At 29.5% G+C, this 21,669-nt stretch overlaps 1 protein-coding gene across 5 annotated transcripts in view; it reads right to left on the reverse strand.

Moving 5' to 3' along the window:
• The window catches only part of LOC126742520 (RNA-binding protein Musashi homolog Rbp6), a 660,776-nt gene that overhangs the window by 248,584 nt on the left and 390,523 nt on the right, over nucleotides 1-21,669 (reverse strand). The gene's annotated exons all lie outside the window — the stretch shown is intronic.

Consider the following 21,669-nt stretch of genomic DNA (forward strand, 5'->3'; position numbering starts at 1 on the left):
CTGCATGACATATGATAGACATTAAAAGGTGACAGTGCTCATGTAGGAAGAACACACACGCTTTTGGTTTTTTTTAAACATCACATATTTTCGTTCTGTTTTTAAATATTAATGTTCGAGAAGTCTCAAGTTTAATTTAAACCGACGCATGCACAATTCACACATAACAATACAGTCCACACCAAAACAACGTGTAGTTAATCCATTGATTACTGTTTCATTTATTTCTTTCAAGGCAGTTGAAGTAGGCCGGGTACGTGAAAGAATTAAAAAAAGACGAAGATTTTTGACTTGCAACTAATTAAGGCCTAATGACTTAATTAATAGAAATTTTGATCCCAATATTTTTGATATATTACAGCTGTTTTACTAAAAAATTTAAAATTTTCCAAGCACAGTGCTTAAAAAAACGACGTTAACCCGGTAAAGTATTCATTCACACTGGTCCGATCTCATATTCTGATATGGACCAGCAAACAAAAAATTAACATGAAGAGATATACCTTTTATACTTCCCGAAGTTTTTATCTCGACGGGACAGTAGAATAAAAGCAAAATGTAGAAATTAAGGGGGTGAAAAATATCTCCGGAAATTAAATCCTGCCCCACGGGCTCGGGATCCAGAGATATATTTTCGAGTGTGAGCGAATTAAAAATTATGGTTTGGAGCAGGGAAACTTTGAAATTTAAGGGTTTTTTTTTTGGGAGGGAAAATACCACAAAAAAATGTCATAAAGAAGTACATCAATTTGATGTTTCTTAACAGTGAGAACAAAGGGCACTTATAAGCCTAAAGAGCAATTTTTTTTGGGCCCTTTATTGGCATAAAAAAGCCGACCCTTCGGAAATCCGTTGACCGATGTCGTGTTCGATATTATTTCAAAGAAAATCCCTTTTCGACCTACAGTTCGAAATCCCAAAAATCACATAAAATCGCGGGCCATTTTCTATTTATTTAGGCCCCATTAAAAATACACGTCAGTGTCGATCACGTCAATTACCATCCTTTGGACCCTCTTCCAATAAAAAAAAAGGAAAACAAAAGCCGTCAGAAAAAAAATACGAGGCGAGGCTGACGTGTAAACGAAAGGGCATAGACGGTTTTAAGCCACTGAATACTTTATTTTTGACCGTAAAGGCTTGAATTGGTGTTTGCTGTGCGGATATATTGTGTTTCGATTGGGATAATCAGTTTATCCCACTTTCTTTTACGGGGTTTGAGTGAGGTTAGAGATTTAGGTTATTTTAAAGGAGTGCTGCCTAAAATAATAAAACTGACGAAAATTATTGAATTTTTTTAGTGCTAAAAAGTTTTCATTAAAGGATGTTCGGTTTTTGCATGGGGCTTTAGCAATATTTAAAGATACCTTTATACTCATGGATCTTAACTCATAAAATGCATATTTTTTAATTTCTTAAAAATTCTAATTAGATTTTTTTTTAATCTCTAAAACTTTATTTATAGTCTTGAAACATGTCAAACAGAACAAATTTTTCTAATTTTCCATTAATTTTTATTGTGTATACCAGTGTAACATATAAACATGCATAACTCAAATGGGCACGACTCACACATTTTTTTAAAAATAATGCTATTCGCTATATACACCGTAAATAAGCTTGCTGTAAGACTGTATAGCGAGAGCATAAAATAATTAAAATCTGTTCATTGTGTCCATTTAAGTTATGCTTATTTAAATATATTTTAACGATTTTTTAAAGCATTTTAAGAAATAAAAAATATCTGCTTTGCGTTCAATAAATTTATGCAGGTATCTTGGCTTTAATATAATAGCAGAAACATAAAAGGTATTTACAAAAGACGAGCATTCCTTTAATAAATAGGGGAGCCTCTATATTCCTTTTATGAACTTTGAATTTTTTTTTTCTTTTACCGGGGTAGAATTTACTTTTTAAATAAATTATTTAATTTCTTTTAATAAATGCGTTTTTTCGTGAATCTTTTTATACCCTTTCAGTAAAAAATATTGTTATTTTTACTATAAAGTTCACAATCACACGATTTCAGAAATTTTACATTTTTAATCCCCTTTGCCAAAAAAAAAATCTTTGGTGAAAATTTTCTAATTATATAGTCTATAACAGTCAATCTTTTAATCTCTAAATTAATTTTTCATGATCTCGTTAATTTTTTTTTTCATTTTCAATTTTACTTCATTATCCACTAATTTCACAACCATAAATAAAATGACAATTTACGATTTTTATATTCCTGCATTCTCTTTTCATGATCTTGTTTCTATTAATTAATACCTAAATTTTCCCAATTTTAAACAGGACATTAATACCAGCAGTGATATTGCAATTTTAATCTGACTTAATATGTCATCAGTTGAACGATAAAACGATTTTGTGCTATAATTGTCTTCTCAATAATTTCACGAAATATTACCCTGATATTCGTACTAAAGCGTTTATTTATATATCGTGAATATTAGAAATATCCCAGCGTATATCCTCGTTATAACGGATTATTATTTGTTAATTAATAAATGCTTTTATGTCGAATTGATTTTAATATAAAACCATTAGAATGTGCTTTATGAACGTATATTTGGCATGAAAAATCAAGCAAAATTAGATCAGTTTATAAACCTGCAAACCTGGCATCTGTCGAAGTTCACCCTCTGGGAAATCCGAAAAAATTGAGCTCTTGTTTCCTATAATTAAATCTGCTTATCAGATGGCCCCGTCTCCCTTTTCCAGACCGAAAATCGCAAAAGATCCCTGGGATCGGAATCTTAATCGATATCCCCCTGGTCCCGGATTTATATCCCGAAAGTTTTTCAACTTACCGGGAACTTTAAAGTTTTATCTGGCAGCTATAGGTTGGATCGGGGAATATAGAGTGGAGGTGTAAGAAAATTACGGTGTCTGCCTAGTAGAAATATTTTAAAACCTATTAAGCTTGCATAACTTAAATGGATATTGTGCTCAGAAAACCTTATATTAAGCAGAAAGCGTAGAATATAAAAAGGATTCAGGTTGAGGTAGTTTTTTTTATTTTATTAGGCCACTAAGCTGTTAAGTGGACTCGATAAAGCCGATTTAAAAAGGTACATTTGAAAGCAATTAAAAATTTACGGGTTTGGGTCACTCGTTCGTCCTCGTTCCTTCTTTTTTGAAACTTTGATCAAACTTGCATTAAATCGACCGTAAATTTCTTCTATATAAAAATTTCACTTTTTGTTCTTTATTTATATTTTGATAAATTCTTTGTAGGGTACCTGAGCATTTTTTCTTAACGCAGAAACTAAAATAAAAAAACTTTTCGCTAATAGTAATCTACAAATAAAAGGAAAACTTTTGTTAGTTTATTAAGGGCAACTTTCAATATTTTTATGCCATGTTGAAAATGTTTTATTCGGCTTTAAAGTTGGTAGTAAAATAAGTGTTAAACTTCCAAACTGAGTTTTTAATATTTTACAAGACGTAATTTATTATGAAATAAAACTGCGTTTAACGGTCTTTTTATGGTAAATAATAATTCTGATTTAGTGGCCTTAACAAGGCTTTCATTAAGGTAGAAATGTGAATAAAACCCTATATATATTGATATATAAATTAAATAAATATTTGATCTATTTTTTAGTTTAGTTTAATAAATAATGATAAAATTCTTTAATAAAATGGGAAAACATGTGTGAATAATTTTTCTTTTTCAATAAATATTAAATTTTGGAGTAAAATCGTTAAAGTCTTTTTTGTAAAGTAAAACCTTATATATAATTTTTCATATAATAAGAATTATTTATGTGACCACAAAAAATAGACACAAAAACCTGCTTTTTAAGCAAAAATTTTCTTAAAAAAATTTCGTAGTTTTTTTAAGAATTTTTTTTTTTAATAAAGTATCTTTATTTTTATTTTTGCATCAATATTAATTCAGTAAAATATTGAACTTGCTATGATTATTAAACCTTATTAACATGGAACCAGTGAAACATTTAATAATTTTTTACCTGTGGTAAGAAATAGACTCTGCATATTTATGACAGCAGTTATTTCACATCGACCTAGATGAAAACAAAATCACATATGTATTATATATTTTACTTGAAAAAATTAAAAAATTAGTTTTTTCATCCCTTACTTTTCTATTTACTTTATGTAAAATAATGTAACTTTATTATAATCTAGGGACTAAAATAACCTGAGTACGTTCCTGTACATTATCGTCATTGTCCCGAAAAATGCCCGATTGAATTTCTGCAAGGAGAGTAAGCTCTCTCGTCGTCGCGACTCAGCACTGGTTAGATTAAAAAGTTGTTTTGAATGTTTTGTCCCTGTCCTGCTGCAAGATAGGGTGGATAACCTTGATTCTTTACCCTTTTGAAAGACTCGCGCACATAAAGGGGATAATTTGGGTTTAAAATATTCACGAGGCTGGTATACTTGAATCGTGTATGCTCGCAGGACGGTTTTATAAAAGGCAAGGGATGGGAAGCGATTTACTTTTCAAATACTTTTGTGAATTGATCTTGGGGTGGTTTCAGCTTTAGTAGCTTTTAGGGCCCTTCGAACAACAGATTGAGAAATATAGGTTAAGGCATTCTTAAACCGAGAGTTATGAGTCCAATAAAAGTTTCTCAATTTTAACTTACCAGCTAAAAGCAGTAAAAATTAGGCCCAAATAAACTTTTAAGGGTGTATTTAAAATTGAGTGCCCCTAAACATTTATGTCCCTACAATATATAAGGAATTCGCAGCTTCTCCCTTCTTGGGGAAGCTAGCAATAATCATAAAATCTCTGCTTAAGTGTCCCTAATGCAAAAATTACCATAAAGTTATTTTACGCAAGAAAAAGTACGCTTTATTGTCCATTAAACCACCCAGGGTGTTTTATGAGGAAAAAAACATGTCAGGGTGTATTGAATAAGCCACGTTTTATGTCAATTTTTTTTTAATTTATTTTAATTTCAATCGCTATAGTGTATTGAAATGAAGTTTTTAATTTGGAAATTTGCCCCTAAAATGACATGTTTCGTACATTGGAAGAGAGATGCTATTTTATAGAGATAGGATACATCTGGGCGTTTAAGGTGTCCTTTTTTTGGAGAATTCCAAATATATAATATCAAGACTAATTTGTTCATTAAAATACTGTTTTGCTAAAATAAAAATACATAAAGCCTAGTATTGTGTAACATTTTAATACAAAATTTATAATTAAAAAATACGTATTTAAAACTTTTATATTTTTAGTAAAATTATTCTTTAAATTCAATTTTTCAATAAAAATAGTCACAATTCAAAAAAAATTTCCAGTATAAACTTTGTCTTTATTTTCTTCGTCTAATTTTTTTTAGTATTTTTAGGAATGTGTTCGTTAAACTCATTTACTCCATTAGTTCATTACTCTGTTTTACTATTTTCTCTTACTAATCGATAAATTCAATTAAAAAAAAGTCAACATCTCTGAATGATCTAACTGAATTCACTACTTAAAATTCTGGAAAAAAAAATCTTACAGATGCTCAAAAATCCATAATTTATACAAATATTTAAAGACAAAAATACCATATAACAAGATAAACAAGCAACTGTCCTACCAGTCAATAAGCAAATTCCATAATCATTCTATATCTCTGCCTATTACTTTGATCTCAAACAAATTAGGAGTTTGTTTATTTTTCTTCTTTGTCTGCTACTTTTCACGCTATAACTGATTAATTTAATAAGGTAGAATCCAAGGAATTCCCCACTTTTAATTTTAATTAATTTAAATTTCTTGACGAAGTTGAAATTATTTTCGGAATTTTCCTCGTCTTTCTCTTATTCTTGTAGAATTGAATTCCCGTTTAAATCAACCGAAACTGAAGTTATTAGTACTTAAAAATCTCATACAAAGAGAATTCAGGTACAAAAATCAGTTAGTACGAGTTGTTTAGAAAATACTAAATGAACAGTACCTAGTGCAACAACTTCAATAAAAGCACTTTTAATTTTTTTTTGATGGTTTTATGTTGAGCACATTTAGCCACAAGTTCCAAGCGGAACAACGGTATTTATCTCACAGCCTGTATTTAAATTTTTTGTACACCTATATTTCAAACCGACCAGAAAAACGCGTTGCTTCACTTAATTATCTAAAAACTTATACTTGACTCTCTATAAAATACATGATGAGCGAATTTATATGTAAAAATAACAAAAATAAAATGTATATAGTACGTCTAATTTAACAAGAAAATTTATTTTATTTACTTATTTTAAATTTATTCAATGTAGCTACCTCCATTACCGAAACATTTTTCAATATCTCTCCTAACCATATTAAAAAAAATTCTAATTGCTTTAATGGAAATTGAATTACAAGCATCTCTAATTCTTTGTTTTAGTAATTCCCTGTTATTTGGAATAAACAATTTGCTTGAGCCGGCTCCATAAATAGGAATCAGATATGGTTAAATTAGGTGAGCTTGGCGGCCACTCAATTAGGTCGTGTCTTCTAATCCATTGATTAGGAAAAGTTCAGCATTCAAGCATTCTGCTACACTCGAATAGTGGAGTGCGCTGGACAGCCGTCGTGTTGAAAATAATTATTTATTATTTGATCAACAGGTAAATGTTGTTGGTAACTGCTAGGTATTCTTCAAAAATTTAAATATGTTTGCCATGGATTACAAAATTTGGCGTCTTTTTTTCGCAAATTTCGAGATCAAATTACACCATTTGTCGTCAAAGTAGATTCGTCCGAAAATACAATTTTTTTATGAAAACCCCTGTTCTCTAAAATTTTATCGCCTAACCAAGCAGAAAATAATAAACGGTGCGCCTCATTCCCCTCTTTTAAAGTAGGCAAGTACCTTAGTTTAAATGCTTTAAAATTGTTGGCATGATAAATTCTTTGTAATTCAGATTTACTTATGTTCAGTACACAGTGACAATGTAGCTGCCATATTTAATTGAGAATGTGAAGAGCCAGGGGGAATAAGGATGAAAGTCCATGAAACATAAAATCGAAATATCGATAAAATTAAGTTTAACTTAAAACTAAGTTAATTCATTCATTATTTATTGAATAAATATGTACTATTGGGTAGTTCAAGGGCATTACTACTCGAAAAAAAAATTAAAAGGCTCTAGAAAAATAAAAAACAAAAAATTCTAGCAGAGATCGCAAAAAACTGAGAAAGAAAGATGAGGGTCCAGTGACTTTCATTGACATTTGCTCTTATTATCAAGAACTTTTTTTTTTTGAAAGATTTTGTATTTTGACGTTTATCTCCTCACAGAAAGAACAGGTATCTGAACGAGGGTACCCAAAACTAATGTTGAAGTTCTTGTTAAAAATTTCTCGATAGCTGTCGTAAGATAATTTCATATCATGATGTTTTTGTTTAAACAGTTTATGTATTTTTGCAACATTTAGGTCCTCCGATAGATACGTTTTCTTGGACTTACTTAAGATGTAATGGCTGCTACGGGATTTGAAAGACGAGATGTGCTGCTTTACACACGCTTTCCTTGAACAGAGCATGCTTTCTATTTCTGTGCTTACCTCTGTTGTCAACTGGAGAAACACCTGTCATCTTTAATGACCTTTGAATTGTTTGGACACGCCGCCCACTTATTCTGTGAATTGAAAGGAACGCTTTGAAGCATATCTGAACGTCAGAAGTGACACCGTCTTGCCCCAAGACTCTAACTCTATATTTGTATGATGACTGATTAAACTTAGTGACTTCATTTTGCGGTTTACGGTGTCGTCGTCGCTGAATGGGCACTACGGAAATTAGTCCGACAAGATACGAGTTCTGCTCATTGTATGATGATAAAGAATTATTGAATTCACGCAAAATTATAGGACGCGTTTCTTCGTTTACAATAGAAAAACATTTCAAATTCTTACACTTACAATCACTGCCAGTCTCATTAGATTTCAAGCGAAGTTTCTTTGTAGCATCACAAATACGTCCATCTTTCCTTCGTTTTTTTCGTCAGAGCGCTAGGCAAACTATTCTCCATAACCTCAAAAATGCAAGTGTTTACAATATTTATCAGTTATCACTCACAACAACACAGTCGCACTGATTTAAAAGTGATATTTTTATAATATTATGAAGTAATATTTTTAAAGGCGCCATTTAAGACTCTCAGCCTTTTTTCCGCTGACGCATGGACTTTCAGCGTTCTTTCCTAGTACATCTAATTTTATTTCGATTGTAATTTTGGACTGTCATGTTTGTTTCCTCTTATACTGTAACCCGACAAAATAGAGGCTATAAGGATCGTTTTGCATTGAATACTTTATTTTTCATTAAATGTGGACTTTCATCGTTCTTCCCCCTGACTCTTCATATTTATATTTTAAAAAGTTCGACAAAAACTCGTAAATACAGCAAAAAAGAACCGAATATAATAAGCGGCATGCATTTCACCTGCCAAAAATTCCTACCGATCGTAAAAAGAATTAGTCCAAGGGCAATAATTTTTAAAATAATTTTCACTATTTTAACTATTAATATATATTTCGTTTTTGTTTAAACTTTAAAAAAAGTGAGAATAAATAATTAAATAAATAGTAATAAATAATTTTAACGTAAAAATCAATATATAGTCGGATTACCGAACAGATGAAGTAAATGATGTGCGCGAAATATAGGCCCGCCCATCGATGCAACCTTGGCAGATTTAGACGAGGAGAATTATGCCTACTTATTTTAAAATATAAGCTTTTTTTAAAATATAATATGGTCGCCTGTAAAACCGATTTTGAGGTTGTGCCAGGTAATGATATAATAATCCCTTTTAAGTATTTTGTTATGCAAAGTTATGTTAATATATTGAGGTTTGCCGAAAAGGAATAGGTAATCCTTTTAAGTTATCGTGCCAGGTCAAATATTTAGGGTGTAATTGGCCAGGTTCATCAGAACCGAGCGATACCTGAGCGCCAAGGACCAATAAAAATTGTCATACCTGAGCAACAATCGAGCGCTTAGGGAGCGCTTTTTTCTGATGAACCCGGCCATTATAAAATATAATTTTATGAACATAATATGGTTTTGAGAATTACTTAAGTAGCTTTTATCTTTTTTTAAATATGTGTTTTAAAATGGAAGAAGGAATAACAAGTTAGGGGCTGCGCTGGTAGGCCTGTGAGATTTAAATTTATAGATTGAATGTAAGTATATATTTGCGAAGATTCAAATATTCGAATAGCAGAAAATTTCAACCAAAACGATCTAAAGCCGCTCGACTAATAAAATTAAATAAAACCCGAAGTCATGAACTCTATCGAGGATCTAGGCCACACCTCCGGCGCAGAACGATCACGTGACCACTCCATCTGTTCGGTAACCTAATTATAGGCCTATGGTTATTAAATTCGGTATTCGGCCATAATTTTGCATTCTAAACAACTTTTTCTTATAAACCTTTTTTATATCTTGCCTAGAAATACTACTTTATCTACTCATAAAATTTAAAAAATGCTCGTATCAAAGCATGATTGATTTTTAAAAAATAAAAATATGCTAAGTTTTATTATTTAATCAAGCAGGGTTAGATGCCAAATGGTCAAATTTCAACCCCAAAATTTTTTGTACGTATAAATTCGCTCATCCTGGGACACACTGTAGATATCTGCTTATATCAATTATTTTAATATCTGCATTAAATTCTGTATTATACTTATATATAAATAATAATAGGAACAACAACTACAGGTAAATAACACTAGGAACAACATAGAAAGTGTTTTTAACATTTATTTTACATCCTATGTCTAATTTTATCTATCTTACTCTAAACTAGCATTACTACTCATTATTGCAAATTCAGTTTTTATGTGAATTATATTTTATTTTTACATAGTTTTAAAAATAAAAAAAAAATTGCTTCTAGTTTTTTATTTGTGGTAACTTCTACCATAAGGGTTGCGTGGCACATTGGCAGTAAGGATAGTTCTCCAAGTTTCATGTTCAAAAATTAGATGGCTTGAAAATTGTTTTTACAAGAAAAAGTCTATGATTCAGATCATTAATTGACTGATTATCACAATGGCATATTTCGGTGCCTTTCATGTTTATTTTATATAAGTATTTATTGAAATTACCGTTTACCACCAAAAATCGAAAATAGGATATTGACAAGTATCTTGGAAAATTATGGGTAGAGACCGAAGTGTTTTTGTCTAGACTTTTTTAAATTGAAGTATAGGTATTTCTTGAGTTTGATACATATTCCAAAAATGGGTTTTTCAACACTTAAAGGCCTTTAGGCAGATAAAGGGGCACTTCTTAAGATTTAGTTAAAACGCCTGAAGCAACTACATCAATAGCTTCTTCTACTGCTTCACAAAAATCCACAATATATTTAGAAGTTGCTTCTGTTTACTACTTTCATAAGGACTTTTAAAGGAAATCAAAGATGTGATTAATTAACTGCCTGGAAGAAATCAAAATATTCTTCCAGGCAGTCAAATGTCATCCCCTCTTTGGTCAAAATAAGATAAATGGTAATATCTCGTAGAAACGTAGATTAGCAGTGGATTTTTAACATAGTCTTATACATTTCTAATGACATGTTATTATTTCTTCTTTTAGATTCTTGCTCTCCTTAGAATTACTAATACATCAGTAACATGCCAAAAATCATAACCTAAGCTAATGGCAATGAAGCAAAATATTTTTTTAAGAACTTCCCTACAAAAAGACCTCATAACTTTTGGGTAGATAAGCCGGTAAAGTTGCAGATTTTGTGCGTGCAAACGATCGCTTTGACAGTAATGAAGTGTGAACGAGATAGGGATGTATGTTCAGGTATATAGTCATATTTGGTCCCGGACAAGGCGTAGGCCCCGCAAAAGTTTATCTGGCCCAGATAATAGGGTCGTATTTAATATTTGATTAAATTTCAAAGGGTACCGGGGTGTCGACTTCTCGCTAGAGTGGTTTTTGAGTAAAATCGATAGCGGCTAATGGACTGATGATGCCCTTTTTAATGGATTCCTGATGCTACTTGGTTTAGCCTAACATTTCGGCTTTATTTGGGGGGATCCATGTGTTTTCAATTATTTATCATATTAGGAAACGAAATCCAATTGTTTTACTTTGGGAGTTGTAACGGTTTTGGATCAAGAGTTCAGTGATTGATCATCTCCTGTCAGCAATACTTTTGCAAATTAATTCTGAAAGAAATGTGAGTGATAATCTAAAGGGAATTATGAACTTACTTGGACTTTTGTTTATAATATTCATAGTTAAATAATTTTAGAACATAAATCGTAGACAATATTCAGATAATTTGCTATGGAAATTGAACATGAAAAAGTGGTATAATTAATTTTACCCAGAACGTTATTAAATTCAAATAAAAATACTTAGACAACAAAATATTCGAGGATTTAACGTCTTATCGGCACATTAACCGCGCCTTGCTTCCGATATAAATAACATAATCCATGCCTTCGGGGTCCTGGAGCAATCCAGAAGTTTTTATTCCGAGGCGATTTTGGGGTGGAATTGAAAGAGCTTTGCTGAGTAGATAATCCGCCCTCTCTTTTATAAATAATATATTTTCCTTTTTCGTTTTCAGCCTCGAGAAAAATGTGATGTTTTGCGTAGTACTGAAGATATGTAGATTTTGCGTACGATTGCTACTATTTTATTTAAATTCGCCCTCTTTTAGGCACGTTTTATTTAGGGGTCTTTGCGGTTGATTTCTTTTTGTTTCATTGACGTAAAAAGAAATTTTTATTTAATGGGTAAATGGAGCATGGTTATTTAAATTTAAAAAAAATTAACTTAAAAAAATCATTTATGACTTTTGGATTTATGGCCAGGAGGATAAATTAAGAAGAAAATTCTCTATATAGCACAAATTAAAAATATTCTTAATACTTTTATAAACCAACAGATTTTTGTCGATGTGAAATTCGAAAAAGACTACCCAGAGAGTAATAGTATTTTCTGATATAATTAGGTTTTGTTAAAGTCAATAAACAAAAATATGTTTCCCAAAACTAGTCAATATAAATGATTCCTAAAAAAAAGATTTTTTTGTGTAAGTACTTAGAACTCCACTTAAAAAATGTAATAAATGAAATCTCTGTCTAGAAATACTGGAAAAATGAATATTTGCTCAATATCAAATTTACAACTAAATTACCTCTGTGTTCTATTTTACAAGCATTTTTCTAGGTAAAACTAATTACAATTTTTAATGCACGATTAATTTTTTTTCACCCATAATTTTCCCATTTTAAGCCATTTAGTTAAGCAAATAATTTTTTTTAAATTTATTTTCAAAAACCTGTTATGTAATTTTGTTTTATTAGCTTACTCTTAATATATTTTTTTTTGTATTGATCTATGAATTGTAGTAAGCTTTTGTTATGATTAGCTTTAAAAAATCATAAAAATGTATGAACGAGCATGTTATTTTAGATTTTTCTAAAATATCTATAATTTCATAAAATAATTCTAAATCTTATGTTGATCTTTAAGTATAATTAATTAAAAATCATTTAAAAAACTTAAATGTATGTATGTCTAAGAATACTAAAAAAAACTTGTGATTTTTCCAAGAAAAATTAAGAATTTAACCCTAAGTTTCGTCAAGTAAGTATTGAAGTATCTTGAGATTTTTGATAATTTTTAGTAAAGATTTTCCTTATATTGTATACAGAATTCATTACAGTTTTTACTGGTTCCATTTGAAAAAATGTGAGAAAGATTTGTACTGGCCATTTTTGGATTTACGACGAGAAATTTGGTTAAAAGTGTTGAGTATAGTACAGATTTTAAATTTTCTAATTGCTCTTATGTTACGCTTGTTAATGTAATATAAAAGAATATTTTATATGTTTGCCGGGTTTTGTCTCTGTCCTTTTTTAGGGTAATAGGTTTTGTAATGAAATCGTTAAGCAAAATGTGTCAAAAAACATTTGGTTTAATTGTAAAGTAATAATGAAACTCACAGATTTTTTTTTTTTTTTAGTTTAGGTACTTAGAATTTCACTTAAAAAATTGAAATAAATTATGATTTCTTTGGCTATAGATCTTGAAAATGTCAATATTTTAAAGGGTAAAGAGGGGAGAAGTAAATATTTGCTCAATTTGATATTTGGGATTAAATACTTCGTTCCTCGTCTGCTCTATTTGCCAGTTATTTTTTAGGTAAAATAAAGTGATATTTTGGAATTTTTAAAGCAGAATTAATTTGTTTATACCCTTTATTTTCCTATTTTTCAGTTTTGTTAAGAATATATAATTTTTTCAAATTTATGTTCGAAAACGTGTTTTCCAACATTTTCTCAATAAGATTTTTTTTATTAATGATCCATGAATTAGTTATAAGTTTTTCTTATATTTAATTTTAAATTAATCGATTTTTTAAAACTTTTGGGTGTATATTCCCAGGGGTAAATTTTCAGGTTGAGAAAATGTTAAAAAAATTAAATTTTGGATTTTTCAGTGGAAGCTATGGACGCGATGGGTCAATAGAGCATGAAATATGCCTATATTAGAAAAAAATAATAATTTAAAAAAAAATATATACTAGATTTGTACCTGTTATTTCTGATTTTATGGATATGATGAAAAATTTGGAAAAAAGTTCTATTTATGGTATAGACCACAGATTTTCTAAATACACGTGAGTTTTTTGTTCTCGTTAGGTTAAAATTTGTGTTTAGTAAAATCGAAATTATTTCGATTTTACTGAAGTGTTTATTTACGAATTTTTTGATTTTACGAAATTATTTCGATTTTACTTATTATTAGCAGTGAGATCAAAAGGTCTTTATCTTTTTACATGATATAACAATTAAGACATTCAACGCTGATTATTTGTTAGATAAAAACAATCTTTAATTTAAAGAAATCAAGCCGAATTTTAATTTTATTTCATTTTTTTCTGCCCATGTAATGCTACTTTCAAATAGTTTCATACTTAAAATTTTTCGTTCTATATAATATTTTCTGCAGATAGCCATTTTCTTATTAACGTTTATTATTAATTTTTATTGTAAACCGAAAAACTCTTTAAGAAAGTACAGAGACTTTTTTTTTATCTAACGTTGTTGCAAACTTCGTTTATAATGTTATAGCCCTGTTAACCATCTTCAGCTAAGTTACATCCTTATAAAGGATAATTTTCCAGATTCAATTTATTTACAATTAACTCAAAAAACGGTCGATCGTAGAACAAAAATATTATTTAAAATTAATTTTACTAAGGTTTTTTGCCTTTTGTTTTTTTCTTAATTCCATCGATAGTAAAAGACGAATTTAGGTCGAAGAATTAGAAGGACGCATTTTTTGTGATTTTGGCCTAAATTGAATTCTCTAATTTTTTTTGAAGGACTTACCATTTAGCCAAAAAAAGAAGTGGGAATTCCCGCTTTTTGTTTCTAGGCCTTTTACATGAACCACAAATGATTAAAGCATATTTTACTTACAAAAAATATTACAAAAAACAATTATACTATTTAAAGAAAGTTTGTCATGCTATTCTTGCTGCGTTATGACTCAAAATGGTGCCCAAATATTAATAATTTATGTCACAAAAAAGTCATTTTAATATAATAAAACAAATTTTGGTAACTTTTTAGTAGGACTTACCATTTAGCCAGAAAAAGGAGTAAGAATACCCGCTTTTTGACTCTGTACATCCACCACAAATGATAAAATCAAATTTTACTTACAAAAAATTACATAAAAAATAATTATCTTATTTAAAGGAAGTTTATTATGCCATTTTTGCTGCATTATGACTTAAAATGGTGCCCAAATATTATTAACTTATGAGTCATAATTAGATAGATCAAGAAGTTCAATTTTGACCACAAAAAAGCCATCTGAATCTAATAAAACAAATTTCGGCAACTTTTTACCTAATTAAATCAAATTTAACTATATAAATGAGTCGTTATGACCACTCATATTTAAGTCATAGTTTAATCTTTTACAACTAATTTAGGTACAAAAAACCATCGTTTTTATTTGTTTACTCATACTTATGACTTTTGCATTATTTTAACTTCATTTTCTTTTATTTTCAAGCCTAATAATTCGTCTTGCTAAATACATATTAATTGACATTTCCCTCAAATTTTTTCTCTAAAACTGGACCCAATTTAACACACCTAAGCAAGTTTCCAAATAAATAAAACCACTCAAATATACCCAAATCAACCCAAAGTTTTCAAGCAGAAACGTATCGAATTTGTTCGTTAACTCACACTAATGATTTTCGCATTCTTATTACGTTTACAAATGCATTGTTATGGTTAAATTAACTCTCAAATTTTTTCTTTAAAACTGGACCGAATTTAACAAACCTAATCAAGTTTCCCATTAAATAAAACCGCCTAAATATACCCAAACCAACCCGAAGTTTCCAAGCAGAAACTTCTGGTTTATCTTTGGGTAAAGGCAGTTTAAGTTCTACAAGAAGGTAAACATCTTCGTCCAGCTGTTCCATGCTTATAACATTTCTCCCCCGGACAAAGATAAGGAGTTGCTGCTGGTTTTAGCCCTGTCCCTTTCCTTGTCGCCAGGATTTTGCTACGTCACCACTGACGAAAATGCGACCTTAATGATGCTTTTGTTCAAGGAAAGTTTGATAGGGCCGGGTCCATTGTTTAAATGGCTTACGTTTACTCATTAGCACTCTAATTCTATTTCAATTAATCAAGAAAATTGAACTTTCTGCAACTTTTAAATATTGTTTTTTTTATCCCTTCAATTGTGCCTTGGTCCAATTAACTCCAGTGTATAATTCATATATTTTTTGTTATTACAAAAAAAAAAAGGTGCTCTATAAAATTTTTCCTTGAGACCTATTAGCAGCTTAAAAAAAACCATAGGTTTTCAAGAGGAAAAAAAACATAATTTTATTAAACACACACTCTTTCCCTATAAGTCTAATTGCGGTTGGGCAAATAAACTCGATCGCCCAAGTCCGCTTGGAAAACCGGTGTCAAAGCTAACCACTAATTACTTTTGAGTAATTACGGCCTTACATAGAAATTACGAACTACAGCCGTGTGTAAACAGCGTCTTACATAAGTACGACACGCAATTTATTGATTTCACTTTACGATTAGGCCAGTTTAACACCATGTTCTTTCATGTGTCATAATTATCGTGGATAATCAGTCAACGGGATCTTCGCATGCAAGTTCATGTGTTTAAATTTTACATCATTTTAAATACTGACATGATTTTGTATTATAACTTAAACGGTTTCAATTATCGCAGTTGGGAAATTATTCAGACATGCTATATGGACTGAATTATATTTAAATCTGTTATTTTTATCGCTTTTTTCTGATTTATGGAATTTCACTTTGTGTGTTTGTCATTTTGTTTCTTGGTACTTTCTAGTCCTATTTATTTCTTTATTTTTTATTTTGACATCAACACAACTGTAATTGAAGCTATTGACACAGGAAATCTACTTCCACTGTGTTAAAAATTATAATTTCCATTTCATTTTCCAAATTACGTTAAATGTCTGAAGAACAGAAAAAGACGCAAAATTCCCGTAAAATATAAAAAAAATTATTGAAATCTGTAGAGGGCGTAAAAATTTCCTACAAATGTCTAAAATAATATAAAAATTAATCCAGTTTTCTGGAAACCCTACAGAAATGCGTTAAGAGTCTGGAAGTCATAAAAAATTGCTCCAAGCGCCTGGAATATAAAAAAACTGATGTTAAAAAGCCTGGGATACAACAAAACTTTATTATAAATTACTGCATTAATCTGGAAAATTATAAAAACATTTAAAAACATGCCAATTTTCCAAATTTTATAAACGCATAAGCGTTAAAAAATTTAAATGAAAACATTATATTGCAATAATATACATATTATATTGCAAATACCTGCGAAACATGGAAAAATTAACTTATAATCTTGGAATAAAATATTATTTGATAACAAATGCCTGAAATAATATACAAATACTCAAAAGCTTTGGAAACTGTCATAAGCTATTCCAAAAATTCCAAAAATTAATAATTGAAAACAAAAACTTTTTTTAAATATCAAAATTAAAAGAAAAGTTATTTGAAATACATGGAAGACGTGGAAAATAATTCCAATGTCCAGGACTAATACAACATTTGATCCAAATGCTTTGAAAAGCATAAAAATAGTCAAAAAATCTGAAAAAAAAAATTAAAACTTCCAAAAATTGTAAAATTAAAAATTGAAAACAAAGAATTATTTTAGAACATTAAAATTAAAAGATAAATTATTTGAAATGAAGATGAAAATGTAGAAAATTAAAAATGGTGAAAAATGACTCTAAGGTCTAGAAATAAGATTATATTTTATTTCAAACGCCTGGAATATTGTACGGATGTTCGGAAAATCTGAAAAATTCCAACAAAAAAAATTTTTGGAATTAAAAATTGGAAACAGAAGCTTCTCTTAAAATATTAAAATTAAAAGAAAAATTCTTTGAACTACTTGAAACACGTGGAAAATGACCTTAAAGTCCAGCAATAAAATAAGATTTTATTCCAAATGCCCGGAATAATATAAAAATGGTCGGAAAATTTGAAAAAAAAATTATTTCAAGAATTTAAAAATTCTGATCTTAAAAAATGAAAACAAAGACTTATTTTAAAACATTAAAAATAAAAGATCAATTTTTCGAAATAATACTAATTGCCCAAAACTGTCAGGGATTATTTTGGCTCCAAATGCTTTCATTATTTCTGTTAAAAATGAACTTACATCGATCTATATTACATTTATAATACATTTTAATATCTCCCTTTTTATTCATTCGTAAAAACCATATTTGTTTAAATTATTAGTAAAATAACTATCAGCTTGTACTAAAATACTAACAAAATATACAAATAAATAAAACATGTGACATTTATAACATTTTATATATTGTCTTGTCAGTTTATCACAGCCACCTGTGGCAAGTTTAGTTTTTTCAAAAAAATCGGGTTATTACAAAAAAGAAATATAACTTGTGATACATCGTTATAAAGATAACTTCGCATAGATTTTCAAAATGTAAAAATCCAATATAGCGCCCATAAAACAAAACAGAATTTATGATGGTTGGCAAAAGAGAAAACGTGAAATTAAAAATTTTAAAACACCATCATGTAGCACGAAAAAAGTGACAATGCAAAAGTTATTATTTTAAAATCGTATATACCTTAAATATACCTACTTCTACAAAAGAAAGTTGATAATTATTTTCTAGAATTAACAAACTTTAAATACTACGATACTTCTATCACAGTCTAACAATGAAAAATCTATATACTTTGCTTCTATGATAGACAAATTTTTTACTCATGCATGTATCGCGCGAAAACTTAACCTAGAAATTTTATCAACCTACCTTCAGGTATTTTTTTCTTGTAATTTTATATTTTTAAGTATCTTGGTTAATCACTTTCTAATCATAATTCATCGGAAATCAATAAGGTCTAATTTCAGTCATATTTATTATATTATTTTAGGTATTAAACGTGAAAATAATGCATATTGTGTTTACCATCCCACAAAGATGCACAACATGAAGATGCCCTCCTATGCTTAGTAATAATAATATACACGTTGCGTAAGATACGTATGTAGGAGACGTGTAAACAATTTTTATTCCAATATGACTCTAGTATACGAGTTGCATTTCTAGTTGACCCGATCATGATAACGTGGTGATTTGCGTCTGCAACATACGAATTTAAGCATCCAGGATAAAAAACTAGACTGACAATTTGACAAAAGGTTAATTAATAGTCTCAAAATCATTAGATATTTAAATGACCATTCTCTGCTTTCCACTACATTAAATATAATTAGAATCAGAGAAATTAGAGTAGTTTGAAACCTCTATATCATCCTCACTATAAAAAATTAGATTAATTATTGCCTTTAAAAGAACTGTCGGGAAAATGCTTCACGTAAAGCATTGATTAAAAAGATTGGTGAGTGGCCTGACTATTACATTTTTAGTGTGTTTTATAACTCTTATAGAAAAGCTAAATTATCAGTGCTGTTTTTATTATTCAGAGTATAAATTCTATTTGGTGTTCTATATCAAGTGGCAAGGACACATGAGAGGATAATAATCATAGGATAGTAATCACTGGCTTATTGCAATTAAGCCGAACATTGGGAATGTTCCAAGGATATGAATGGCGGTAGAAAAGATCCCTGAAAGTCGAAAGTTCCTAGGAGGAACTAGTATACCAGTACATCAGCAGAATAGAGGTATTGTCCATGAGAACGTTGCATGAACTCAATTTTGCCAATCAGAAGAGTAAATATAGTTTTACTTTTACGGATACATAGTTTTTTACACCAGTAAATGAATTGATTTGAACTGAATCAAATTGTTTTTTAGTTTTTTTAATTGTAGTTATGCATTTGCAATCTTCTGAATTTATAGGGTGTGGACGTTCATAGAGAACCAAATAACTAATATTTAAACTACCTCTCAGACTCATTGAAAATAGGATAAAAAATGTTTTGTCAGCATTTGTAAGTTGTTATTCTTCCAGCTTTATGCAAATGGTCACGATGGTGCCCTTATATTGTTTGATAAATTTAATACAATAGTAATTAGTTATAAGTTTTCTAAATATGTCAAAAGCTTCAAAAAAAACTAAAAAAAAAAGAGAACTTGACTTTTCATTTGTATTCAAATTAGGGAAAAACTGGAACGTTATTAAATTATTTCGCGGCCTAATAAACAAGGGGCAATTTAGTTTTTATTTTTCCGTTGGTCCGTGGTAGTTTTAACCCGACAATTCGGGACGTAATAAACGACTCGTTACCAGAAAAAAATATCAGACGAGTGGCTGACAACCTCATGAGTTTTTAATGGGATTTTGCCTACTCTATCGATAAGTAAATAAGAGAACATGCGTGTTTATATGGGCTTTTTGCCAAAATAAATCAGTAATTGACGCGTTTTACAACTAAGTTATTTAACTGATGTTTTTGTGTAAAATTCCCGAATACTGGATTTAATTTGGCCATGTGAGTGAGGCAGTGAAACTTTCTAGGTTGACATTTTATTTGTATGCCATTTTAATTTATTAAAAAAAAGAGAATAATTAAATAAGCTTTCTAAGAAAATGATATTCATGAAAAAAACCCGAGATTTCCATGGATATTTCAAGGAAGAAAAAGAATCCCTTTAAAGCGCCCGAGGCCAATAAAATTTCTAAAGGCATTATTACATTTGAAAACGTAGAGATTCGCTTCTTTGTAAGAGCAATCTATCACGTTTTAATTTTAAAGAAAATATCAATTTTCCTACTTACATTATAAAGGAAAGTTATTAAAAAGAAATCCGAGAATAATATTCTCGAGGAGAAAATTTTAATTTAAAAAGAGTTATTAAACGGGAAAAGTTCCTTTCAATAAATTAAAAGCTCAGCGTTTTGCAAGTTTTCCGAACGGTTTTTCCCTTTTGAGCGTTACGAAAGTAGCTGATTTTCCGAATAATTCTAAACAAATAAAAGTGTTGGATTCCGGTAATGCTGTTCAAACAACAGTTTCATCCCCGGATTGCTCGGGACGACAAGAAAGAAAGAGCGGACGTTTCTCGCAAGGATTTCTTTATTTTCTATCTAATTTAACCTACTTAGGGAGATTAACAGCGACTAACACTGCAAACGTTACGAATTTCAATTTTATATACCTGTATAAAAATATTTTTAAGACTAAAAGTTTCGAAGGAAATAATTTATTAAAGTAACTTTATTATGCACTTTATGAGTATTTTATGCGAAAACATTATTTATTTCAGAGACAAGTAAACTTCTTTATCTCAGTTTAAACATTAGAAGAAGATGGGAATAAAGGGACGTTTTCTGAAGTATAATTGGACGCCAAAAAACACTATTCACCAGGCAATCTAAACACTATTTGAAAAATGAAACGATGAAATAGAAAATAGAGGAAAAGTCGAATTATCATTTGAATATCCCTATCACAGTTTAAAAATTAGAAGAAAATGGGAATAGAGTAATGTTTTTTGAGTATAATTACACTTTATGAGAGAAAAAGACTATTTCCAGACGATTTAAATACGATTAAGAAAATGAAACTATGATATATAAAATTGTGGAAAAATTAAATTTTCATTTATATATCACGGTTTCAGTTTAAAAATTAGAAGAGGATGGGAATAGAGTGATGTTTTTCGAGTGCAATTAGACATTTTAGGCTATAAAAACACTATTTCCAGTCGATGCAAGCACTATTACGAAAACGAATCAATGATATAGAAAATAGTGGACAAGTCAAATTCTCATTTATATATCCCTACCTCAGTTTAAAAATTAGAAGAGCATGGGAATAAAGTGCCAGAAAAACACTAATCCAGGCGAGTCAAATACTATGAAGAAAATGACACGATGATATAGAAAATCAAATTCTTATTTATATAATATAAAGGCTTAATTTGGTTCAACAAAGTACCTGTGATTATTAAAACATATGATAATCTGAGCCAGCTCAAAAGGGTTTTGAAAAAAACAAATTTTAGTTAGGGCATAGTAAGTTTATAGGTTTAGTTTAAGTGTTATTTAAACAGCTTTAATCATATTTCTATGTATACACGATTTAACGTTTTTGCTTTTTCCAATATGGATTGTGTTTTAATATTATTTTTTACCCTCTTCAATTATTGTAGAATAATTAA

The sequence above is a fragment of the Anthonomus grandis genome, chromosome 11 (assembly GCF_022605725.1).
Source record: "Anthonomus grandis grandis chromosome 11, icAntGran1.3, whole genome shotgun sequence".
Taxonomy (NCBI): domain Eukaryota; kingdom Metazoa; phylum Arthropoda; class Insecta; order Coleoptera; family Curculionidae; genus Anthonomus; species Anthonomus grandis.